Here is a 10,849-nt window from a genome sequence, read left to right as displayed (position 1 = left end):
ATTAGAAGTCAAAGTCTCCCAATTTTCAGTTCAGCTTTCTTACTATCCTGTGGTGCTTTTTAAGATAGTCCTCTCCTATTGTCTTCATGGTTCAGAATTTTTACATAAATACGTGTAACAATGTTTTTAGAAAAGACCCAAAAACACTGTGGATATAATAGATTGCAAATCTGGAGGAGAGGAGGAGAAAGGAAGAAATACTTATATAAAAGAAATTTCATGTCTGTGGAGTTAGTTATGATGATGTTTAACAGTAGTTATAAGCTCTAATTATATATATATATATAATTATAATTATGTATATTCTTATTTCATTTGCTTATGAAACTACCTCTCCCTGTGCTCTGTCACTCCCAATATCCCAGCTAGATAATCTGACATTGACACTATGCCCTTGGGAATATAATTTACCTACCTATTTAGGAAACAGGCAAATTTGGTTCCGGAGTTATTTCTGAGGGTGATACTCGCATCATAGTTCAAATGTATTTTAACTGTTTTCCCAGAAAAACTAAGCCTGAGGAGTGTGACAAAAGAAGGGTAAGTAGCAGCCTGCCTGGCAGTTATGGGGAGAAAGGCTCCCTGGAGAAGCCTGGGACCAGCACTCTTCTCTCCAAGGTTCTACTGACCCTACTTTCTTTCAGACTTCTTTGTCCCTGTGCTGCCTCCTGTCCTGTTTGTTCTTCCTGTGCAGAAAATTTTCTCTTTTGAGTTCAGCCAATACATTCTGAATTTAGTCTTAAGGATTTAGGATAAAACTCTTTTATTTTAAAATAATTGACAAATAAAAATTATGTAATCATTACACAAGGTATATATACATATTTTCATCACCTCATATCCCTTGAATTTGTCTATTTATTTTATTTTTTAAAAACAGTTTTTAGAGTCCTGGAAATATATCTATTTTTTATTAATTCAAGATATACAATGTGATAATATTACGTATGCATACATTGTGTCATGATGACTATTATCAAGTTATCACACCCATCAAAACCCATAGTTACCATTGTGTGTGAGTGCATGTGTGTGGGTGTGTGTGTGTGTGTATGTTAAGGACACTTCTAAATTTCAAGCAAAAACTATGGTATTGTTAACTATAGTAAACTGTATTTTATATTACATCCCCACAAATTACTCATTTTATAACTGAAAGTTGTTACCTTCTGACCAACGTTCCTTCATTTATCCTGTAACCCAGCCCTTGGCAACCTTCATTCTACTTTATAGCTCTATGAGTTTGGCTATTTCAGGTTCTACATGTAAGTGAGATCATGCAATATTTGTTTGTTTTTGAATTATTCCACTTGGCATATCTCCTATGTTCATTTGTATTGTGAGAATTGCAGGTTTTCTTTTTAACTTTGGCTGAATAATATATCATTGTGTGTGTGTTTTGTATGTGGTGTATCCTGTAATTTTTAAATTCTTTTATCCATCTATGAACAATAAGATTGACTCTTGTGAATAAAACTTTGATGAACATATGGATGCAGATTTTTTTTTTACCATTTTTACATTACTCACATGTGAATACATTGTTTGGGCCACCTCCCCCTCAAACCCCTTCTGAGCTTCAGGGCAGAACCTTTCCTGCCCTCTTGTTCTCTGACTTTGTTGAAGAGAAAATGTAAGCGATAATAAGAAAGGCGTATCACATTTGCTAGTTTGAGATAAAGATAGCTACACAGACAGATTCCTAGTGTTGCTTCCATGAATATGTGTATTACAATCCACGTTGGTTCATCTCTACCTAACCTCTTCACTACTTCCTAGCCCCCTTCCCATAGTGTACTCTGCCAGTTTAAGATTGCTATATTCTCCCCTATACAGTGAGCACATCAATCACATTCAAGTGTTAGATTTCCTTCCCTTTTCCTGTTGCTCCCCTGCACATTCTCCCCTTTGTGTGTGGCCCATGTCCAGTAATATTACTGCATTTGTTTTGGGTCTATAATCTGCATATGAGGGAGAACATGTGATTTTTGGTCTGGCAACTTCACTTAAGATGATGTTCTCCAGTTCCATCCATTTACTTGTGAATGACAAAATTTCATTCTTCTTTGTGGCTGAATAAAATTCCATTGTTTTTAAATACCACATTTTCTTAATCCACTCATCAGTAGTGGGGCATGTTGGCTGTTTCCATAGCTTGGCTATTGTGAATAGTGCTGCAATAAACATGGGTGTGCAGGTGCATTTGTAATAACTTGAGTGGCAGGTTGGGGGAAGATAGTAGTGGGAGGTAAAGATAGGGAGAGAGTGGATAAGAAGATGCAGAATGAATAGTTGTGAGGGAGAACAATGGATTGTAGCACAGGAAAAGGAGGGAAAGTGAAGGGGATAAGAATAGGGATAAGAAAATAGTGATTGTGAAGTTAATAATACAGATTAAAACACACACACACACACACACACACACACACACACACCAAAAAACACCAAGTACTGAAACAACAAAAAGTTCAATCTTTTGTTAAAAGTTCTGGAGTTATTCCTTAGGCATCCAATGCTGGTATTGGCATATGAGCCTGAGGTCTGATGTGGTCTCACCAGGTGACTGGTTGAGTAGTATTTGGTTCCTTCTGTCTACAGGGTTAGTTGTAATTGGGAGATGAGGTAATTCTGGCAGTTCATGCAGGGTAGTGAGAGCTGTTGTTGTTTTTACCAAGTGGCAGCTGCAGGTTGCCTTTCAGCTGCAACTCTGTTTGGCCATCTCCTCCCCCAGCGAGGTGGGACAATTCAGTTTTGAATGCTGCTCTCTGTCCCACTACCTGCCCCACTTTGGGAGGTTGGCTTGTTGCTCCACACCCCTCTCAGCCTTTGTTGCTTTACCCACCTTCCTCTACTGAGAGTTCAGCTCCTTGCCACACCCCCATTCTCTGGGGCAGGTTCAGCATTCCACCCCCACCTCCTCTGTCAGTGCTAGGTTACAGTTCACAGTTTATGCTTTTCAGTTGTGTTGGGGTGGGTATAGTCTGCACAGGGGCTGTGCTGGATAACGTTTCCCGGGGGTAGGTAGGGGAGTCATGCATGGTGCGTGATGCTCACCTGTTCTTTCTGCAGATTCACACAAGCAGCTTTGGAGAAATGACATTGCTTTTCTCAGTGTGGCATGGAGTAGGGAGGTTTTCCATGGGCTAGGGGTCCAGGATGTTGCAGAGTTTGATTCTGACTGATGCTCTGTCTTCTACTTGTTGGGAGAAGGAAAAAAAAAAAAAGAGAGAAGCGGTTGGGGGCTTTTTTCCCAGGGCCAGAGGTCTGACACACCTTGCTGGCTGTGCCAGGCGGGATTTTCACGGCTGTTAGATGCAATTAAGGGCTGATTTAAAGGTTGGTCTTTGAATTTTATGCACACCTAATGTGACAGCGGTTATTATTTTGGCTAGAAGCAATCAGAATTACCCAAGTGTATCTCAGCCTTCTTAAGGTGGTTTTTGGAATCATGGAGCTTAGGATTTCTGATTCTCTACCCTGACCAACATCTTGGATCTCCCACAAGTATCTTTTTGAGATATTGATTTCATTTCCTTTAGGTATAAACCTAGATTTGGGATTATTGGATAGCATGGTAGTTTTAAATTTTTTAATGTTTTGAGAATACTCCATACTTTTTTCCATAATGTGTGTGCCAACTTACATTTCTACAAATGGTTTATAAAAGCTCCCTCTTCCCTACATCCTTGCCAATACATGTCACCTTTTGTCCTTTTGATAACAGCCATCCTAATGTGAGATAATATGTCATTGTGATTAGGATTTGAATCTCCCTGATAATTAGTGAGGTTGAGCACCTTTTTGTATACTTGTTGGCCATTTGTATGTCTTCTTCTGGTAAATGTTTGTTCAGGTTCTCTTCTTCACTCCCTCTCCTCCTCCCTCTTTCTCCCCCTTCTTTCCTCCCTTCGATCCTCCTCTTTTCCCTTCTCCCTCCCTTCTTCTTTCTTTCCTTACTTCACTTTTTCCTTCCTTTTCTTCATTTTATTGACAGGAAATAATTATACTTCTTTATGATTATGCAGTGTGATCTTATTGTATGTTAATACATAATGTATTGATCAATTCAGGATATTTGGGTTATTCATATCAAACATTTATCATTTATTTGTGATGAAGACATCTAAGATCCTCTCTTCTAGCTAATTTTAATTATATGATATAATATTGTTGACTATAATCAGTCTTCTCTGTAATAAAACATCAGACTTTTTCATATCTGATTTTGTCCACTTCAAAATCAGTCTCTTTCTTTTCTATTCCTTTTCTTGGGGGTGGATTAAGTTGTGTGAGTTCCTTTTATATATTGGATATTGAACACTTATTAGATAAATGGTTTGCAAAAATCTTCTCCCATTCATATCCCTTTTAATTTTATGCTTTCCTTTGTTATGCAGAAACTTCTTAGTTTGATGTGGTCAACTATTCTAATTTTATTATTCCCTCTCTTCTGCAGACTTTGGGCTCAATCTGTTCTTTTTTTCTAGTTTCTTGAATTGTGAATTATGCTTTAAAGATCTTTCTTTTTTAATTAATGTAGACATTTATTACTACAAACTTTTCCCTTAGTTCTGTTTTTGCTGCATGCCATAAGTTTTGTCATGTTGTATACTTATTTCTATTTGACTGAAGATAATTTTTATATTTCCCTTTATATTTCCTCTTTGATACATTGGTTGCTCAGGAGCATGTTGTTTAACTTCATATATTTGTGAATTTTCCAAAATTATTCCTCTTATTGATTTCTAGTTTTATACCAATGTGGTCCGAAAGATACTTGCTATAATTTCAATCTTCTTAAATTTTTAAGACTGGTTTTGTAGTCTAAAATATTATCTATCCTGAAGACTGCTGTATGTGCACTTGAAAAGAATGTGTGCTCTACTTTGTTAGAAGGAGTATTCTCCTATGCCTGTTGAATCCATTTAATCTATATCAAGTTCACTATTTCCTTATTGCTTTTCTAACCATATGATCAACCTATTGTTGAACATGAGGTTCCTTAATATTATTTACTATTATTATATAATATCTATTTCCGCTTCAGTCCTGTTAATATTTATTTTATATATTTAGATGTTCAAATGTTGGATAAAGATTTCTTGTAATCTTTTGGTAAAGGTAAACTATTCCTTTATCATTACATAGTTACCTTCTTTGTTTCTTGTGTTAGATTTTGACCAAAAGTGTATTTTTTTCTGATATAACTACTGATACCCTTGCTCTTGTTTGGTTACCATTTACATAGAATACCTTTGTCCAGCCCTTCACTTTTAGCTTGTATGTGTCTTTAAGGATAAATTGAGTTAATGAAAATGAAAACACAACCTACCGGAACCTATGGGACACAGCAAAGGCAGTCTTCAGAGGAAAGTTTATACCCATGAATGCATATATTAAAAAGACAAAAGATCTCGAAACAATGACCTAATGTTACATCTTAAACTCCTAGAAAAACAAGAACAAGCAAATCCCAAAACAAACAGAAGGAGAGAAATAATAAAAATAAGGGCTGAAATCAATGAAATAGAAACAACAACAAAAAAAAAACCATACAAGAATTAATGAAACAAAAAGTTGGTTCTTTGAAAAAATAAACAAGATCGACAGACCCCTAGCAAACCTTACTAAAATGAGAGAAAAAACTCAAATCAGTAAAATCAGGAATGCAAAGGGGGAGATAACAACAAACACCATGGAAGTCGAGGAAATCATCAGAGACTACTTTGAGAACCTATATTATAATAAATATGAAAATCTTGAAGAAATGGGTAGCTTTCTAGATACTTATGATCATCCAAAACTAAACCAAGAGGACAGTAATCACCTGAATAGATCTATAACACAAAATGAAATTGAAGCAGCAATCAAGAGTCTCCCAAAAAAGAAAAGTCCAGGACCAGATGGATTCTCTGCTGAATTCTATCAGACCTTTAAAGAAGAACTAATACCAACCCTCCTTAAACTGTTCCATGAAATAGAAAGGGAAGGAAAACTGCCTAATACATTTTATGGAGCCAGTATTATACTTATCCCCAAACCAGGCCAAGACACCTCCAAAATGTAGAACTATAGGCCAATCTCCTTAATGAACATTGATGCAAAAATAATAAAATAATGGCAAGCCAAATTCAACAACACATCAAAAAGATCATTCACCATGATGAAGTTGGCTTCATCCCAGGAATTCAGGGGTGGTTCAACATAAGCAAACCAATAAATGTAATACAGTACATTAACAGAAGCAAAGACAAAAACCTCTTGATTATCTCAATAGATGCAGAAAAAACCTTTGATAAGATCCAACACCATTTCATGATAAAAGCTCTAAGAAAACTAGGAATAGAAGGAAAGTACCTCAACATTATAAAAACTATATATGTCAAAACTATAGCCAACATTATACTTAATGGGGAAAAACTGAAACCATTCCCTCTAAAATCAGGAACGAGACAAGGATGCCCAATACCTCACTCTTATTCAACATAGTACTGGAATTCCTCCCCAGAGCAATAAGGCAAGAAGAAGGAATAAAAGGAATACAAATAGGTAAAGAAACTGTCAAAATATCCCTATTTGCAGATGATATGATCCTATACCTTAAAGACTCAAAAAACTCTACCTCAAAACTCCTAGACACCATCAACAGCTATAGCAAGTTAGCAGGATATAAAACCAACATAGAAAAATCATTAGCTTTTCTATACACTAATAATGAACAAAATGAGAAACAATATATGAAAACAATTCCATTTACAATAGCTTCAAAAAAATCAAATATTTGGGAGTAAACTTAACAAAGGATGTGAATGACCTCTAGAAGGAAAACTATAAACCCCTGAAGAAAGAGATTGAGGAAGACTATAGAAGGTGGAGAGATCTCCCATGTTCATGGATTGGTAGAATCAACATAGTAAAAATGGATATACTACCAAAAGCAATCTACATGTTTAATGCAATTCCCATCAAAATTCCAATGACATTCATCAAAGAGATTGAAAAAATCTACTCTAAAATTCATTTGGAAACACAAGAGACCAAGGCAATATTGCCAAGGCAATACTCAGCAAAAAGAACAATGCTGGAGGTATTACAATACCCGACTTCAAGGTATATTTCAAAGCAATAGCAATAAAAACAGCTTGGTACTGGCACATAAACAGATGTGAAGATCAGTGGAACAGAATAGAGGACCCAGATAGAATCCACACAACTATAGCTTACTTATTTTTGACAAAGTCTCTAAAAATATATGTTGGAGAAAAGACAGCCTCTTCAAAAAAAACCATTGGGAAAACTGGTTAGCAGTCAGTAAAAAACTGAAACTAGATCCATGCTCATCACCCTGTACTAGTATTAACTCAAAATGGATCAAGGACCTTAATATCAGACCCCAAACTCTAAAGTTGGTACAGGAAAGAGTAGGAAATACTTTGGAATTAATAGGTATAGGCAAGGACTTCCTCAATGGAACCCCAGCAGCTCAGCAACTAAGATAAAGGATGAACAAAGAAATGGTCTCTGAACTGAAGAGACCACCCACAGAGTGGGAGAAAATATTTGCCAGCTACACATCAGACAAAGGACTGATAACCAGAATATACAGGGAACTCAAAAAACAAAACTCTCCCAAAATTAATGAACCAATAAAGAAATGGGCAAGTGAGCTAAACAGAACTTTCTCAAAAGAAGAAATTCAAATGGCCAAAAACACATGAAAAAATGATCACCATTTCTAGCCATAAAGGAAATGCAAATCAAAACTACACTAAGATTCCACCTCACCCCTGTTAGAGTAGCCATTATTAGAAACACTGCTAACAACAGGTGTTGGCAAGGATGTGGGGAAAAAGGAACTCTTATACACTGCTGGTGGGAATGCAAACTACTACAACCACTCTGGAAAAAAATTTGGAGGCTTCTTAACAATCTAAACATAGAACTGCCCTGTGATACAGAAATACCACTCTTGGGGATATACCCAAAAAATGTGACACAGGTTACTCTAGCGGTACTTGTACACTCATGTTTATTGCAGCACTATTCACAATAGCCAAGTTATGGAAACAGTCAAGATGCCCCACTACTGATGAATGGATTAAGAAAATGTGGTATTTATACACTATGGAATTTTATGCAGCCATGAAGAAGAATGAAATCTTATCAATCACAAGTAAATGGATGGAATTGGAGAACATCATCCTGAGCGAGGTTAGCCAGGCCCAGAAGACCAAAAATCATATGTTCTCCCTCATATGCAGACTTTAGATCAAGGGCAAACACAACAAGGGGATTGGACTTTGATCACATGATGAGGTGAGAGCACACAAGGGAGGTATGAGGATAGGTAGGTAACCCAAAAAAAACAAGATAGCATTTGATGTCCCTAATGCAAAGGAACTAATGCAGAAATTTTAAAGCAACAGAGGCCAATAGGAGAAGGGGACTAGGAACTAGAGAAAAGGTTAGATCAAGAGGAATCAATTTAGAATCTAACACATATGGACATTGTAGCAATACTAGGAATCTCCCTGTATCCTTACCTCAACAAAAGTCCTTGGTCCTCCTTATTAATGTTTATACTCTCTCTTCAACAAAATTAGAGATAAGGGCAAAACATTTTCTGCTTGGAAGCAAGGGGGTGGTGGAGTGGGAGGGGGCTGGGGGGAAAGGGAGCATGTGGGGGGAAGGGGGGAGTAATGACCCAAACATTGTATGCACATATGAATAAAAGAAACGAAAAAAAAGATAAATTGAGTCTCTTGCAGGCATGATATCATTGTATCATTTATTTATCCATGCAGCCACCCTGTATTCTTTAATTGGATAATTTAATTCAATAACTATTTATTGATAGGTAAGGACTTACTATTTTCAATTTGTAAATTATGTTCCGACTGCTTTCTTTGGTCATTACTTCTTTTACTGTCTTCTTTTGTGACTGATTTTATTGTATGCCTTAATTCTCTCTTTCTCTTTTTTTTAAAAAAGGCTTTTGAAGTAATGAGAATAGCATTTTTAAAGAGTAAGCTCCATGGACATTTAATATAATCTGACATATAAAGTTTAAAAATTGGTAACAATTAATATTCCAACACAGTAGTACTATGGCACATCCAAATAATGGAATAGTCAATAATCAGGGAAAGATTATTTCCCAAGATTTAATTAGTTGAAAGAATTCTCATTAAAAATGTAATGTCTTGGGGGATTCCAATATGGTGGCTAGAGAGAGGAAGCAGAAAACGAGCCTCCTATAGTGAAATCTTGGAGAGACTCCGGAGACACACTTTGCAGGCATAATCACTGAGAAGAGAACTTTGACCCCTCCACACCTCCAGCCGGCTCAGAGAATCTCCACTTCACGTTAAACGGAGAAACAAGGAGGGCCCCCGGGCCACCAGTCGCCGGCGCCCAGACGGCTTGGGAAGACATGGACCAGGTGAGCTTCGCGGTACCGCGGTACTCCCACAGACAAGCCTGGGCCAGAGCAGCATAGTCCCCTAGACAGACTGGCCTTCACCTGGGGAAAATAGAGAAACTGAGTAATAAGCAATAAGAGCAATAAAGACACGCTGGAAAGAGGGTGGGGCACCCTGAGCGCTGAAGATTGGGGGAAGGGACTGTAAATAAACAAGCCAGAGCTGGGCGGGCCAGAGAGCCTCTGGCAGGAGTGGGGACGGGGCACGTGCCCAGCAACCAGGAGCGGGAAAGCTGGTGATAGTGGTGGAGGGAGGAAAACTCCACAGGAGAGGAGGGAAGACCCACTTCCTAGGTGAACTGTAAACAAACATGGGGGCTGGCAGGAGCAGCAGCACAGCCCAGTAATCAGGAGCGGGAAAGCTTGTGAAAGTGGCAGTGGGAGGAAAACTTCACAGGACAGGGGGGAAGACCCACCTCCCACATGAACTGTAAATAAACACACAGGCCTGACAACGCTGGTGCAGTGTCACCTTTCCGAGTGCTTGAAAAGGGGAAAGCCTGTAGCAGAGGCTCCCGCACAGGAGAACTCTGAACAAACAAAGCCTGCAGGGCCAGGTGAGTGCTAAGCTCACCCCAGAGATCTGCATAAACAACGCCTCCAGCAATGGGCAGGCAAGCAACAGCTGCAGATACTATTCTCAGAACTGTCTCCAGACTCTTTTTTTTTTCTTTTTCTCCCTACCTTTGATGAGAGAACAACCAAATTAAACCTGCAAGCAGAAAAACTTACTGAAACTGTATTGCATTTGAACTTGGGACACTTGCTGGGTTTTTTTTTTTTGTTTTGTGTGTGTGTGTGTGTGTGTAGTTTTGTTCTACTTTATGCATCCCCTTTGATGAGACAACTACAGAACAACATCTGGGCACCATCTCCAGGATTGGAGACTGAGATGGACACCCAAATTATTAAGACGAAACTTCATTGCATTTGAACTTGGAGGGTTTTCTTTTTTTAATTTTCTATTTTCCATTTTATTTTAATTCACTTTTAATATATAGATATTTCTTTCTTTTACTTATTTTTTATCTTTATTTCTATCTTAATTTTTTTTATTTTTGATTTTCAATCCTATCACTGTCCCTCTAATGTCTGTTCAGCTTACTGTCAGTTAGTACACTAACGCTCCCTGTTTATACCTTTGAAACTTTCTTGTCTGAAACCTTGGTCTGCTTTCTCCCTCTTGTCTGTGTATTTGTTTTCCCCTTTTCTTTAACTTCTTGCTTTCCATCTCAGCTCACCCTTCCATTTTAAATATTACCATTGTTATTATTACAAGCTAGAAAATACTTAATTGCACACAGTACAGCAACAGTAACAACACCAAAGACAATGATGGGAAGACAGAAAAAACAGGGAAACCAGTTT

The 10,849-nt window shown here is 37.6% G+C and overlaps 1 long non-coding RNA gene across 1 annotated transcript in view; it reads right to left on the bottom strand.

Moving 5' to 3' along the window:
• Positions 1-3,060: 3,060 nt before the first annotated feature.
• LOC141423898 (uncharacterized) overlaps positions 3,061-10,849 on the bottom strand; it is a 50,410-nt gene continuing 42,621 nt past the window's right edge. The window contains exons 3-4 of the long non-coding RNA XR_012448661.1: positions 9,336-9,523; positions 3,061-3,193 (exon numbers count right to left, since the gene is read on the bottom strand). This is a non-coding gene — a long non-coding RNA (uncharacterized lncRNA). The remainder of the gene's footprint in view (positions 3,194-9,335; positions 9,524-10,849) is intronic.

The sequence above is a fragment of the Castor canadensis genome, chromosome 6 (assembly GCF_047511655.1).
Source record: "Castor canadensis chromosome 6, mCasCan1.hap1v2, whole genome shotgun sequence".
Taxonomy (NCBI): Eukaryota; Metazoa; Chordata; class Mammalia; order Rodentia; family Castoridae; genus Castor; species Castor canadensis.
The sequence above is the reverse complement of the archived record's forward strand: the minus strand, read 5'-3'. Positions and strand labels throughout refer to the sequence as shown.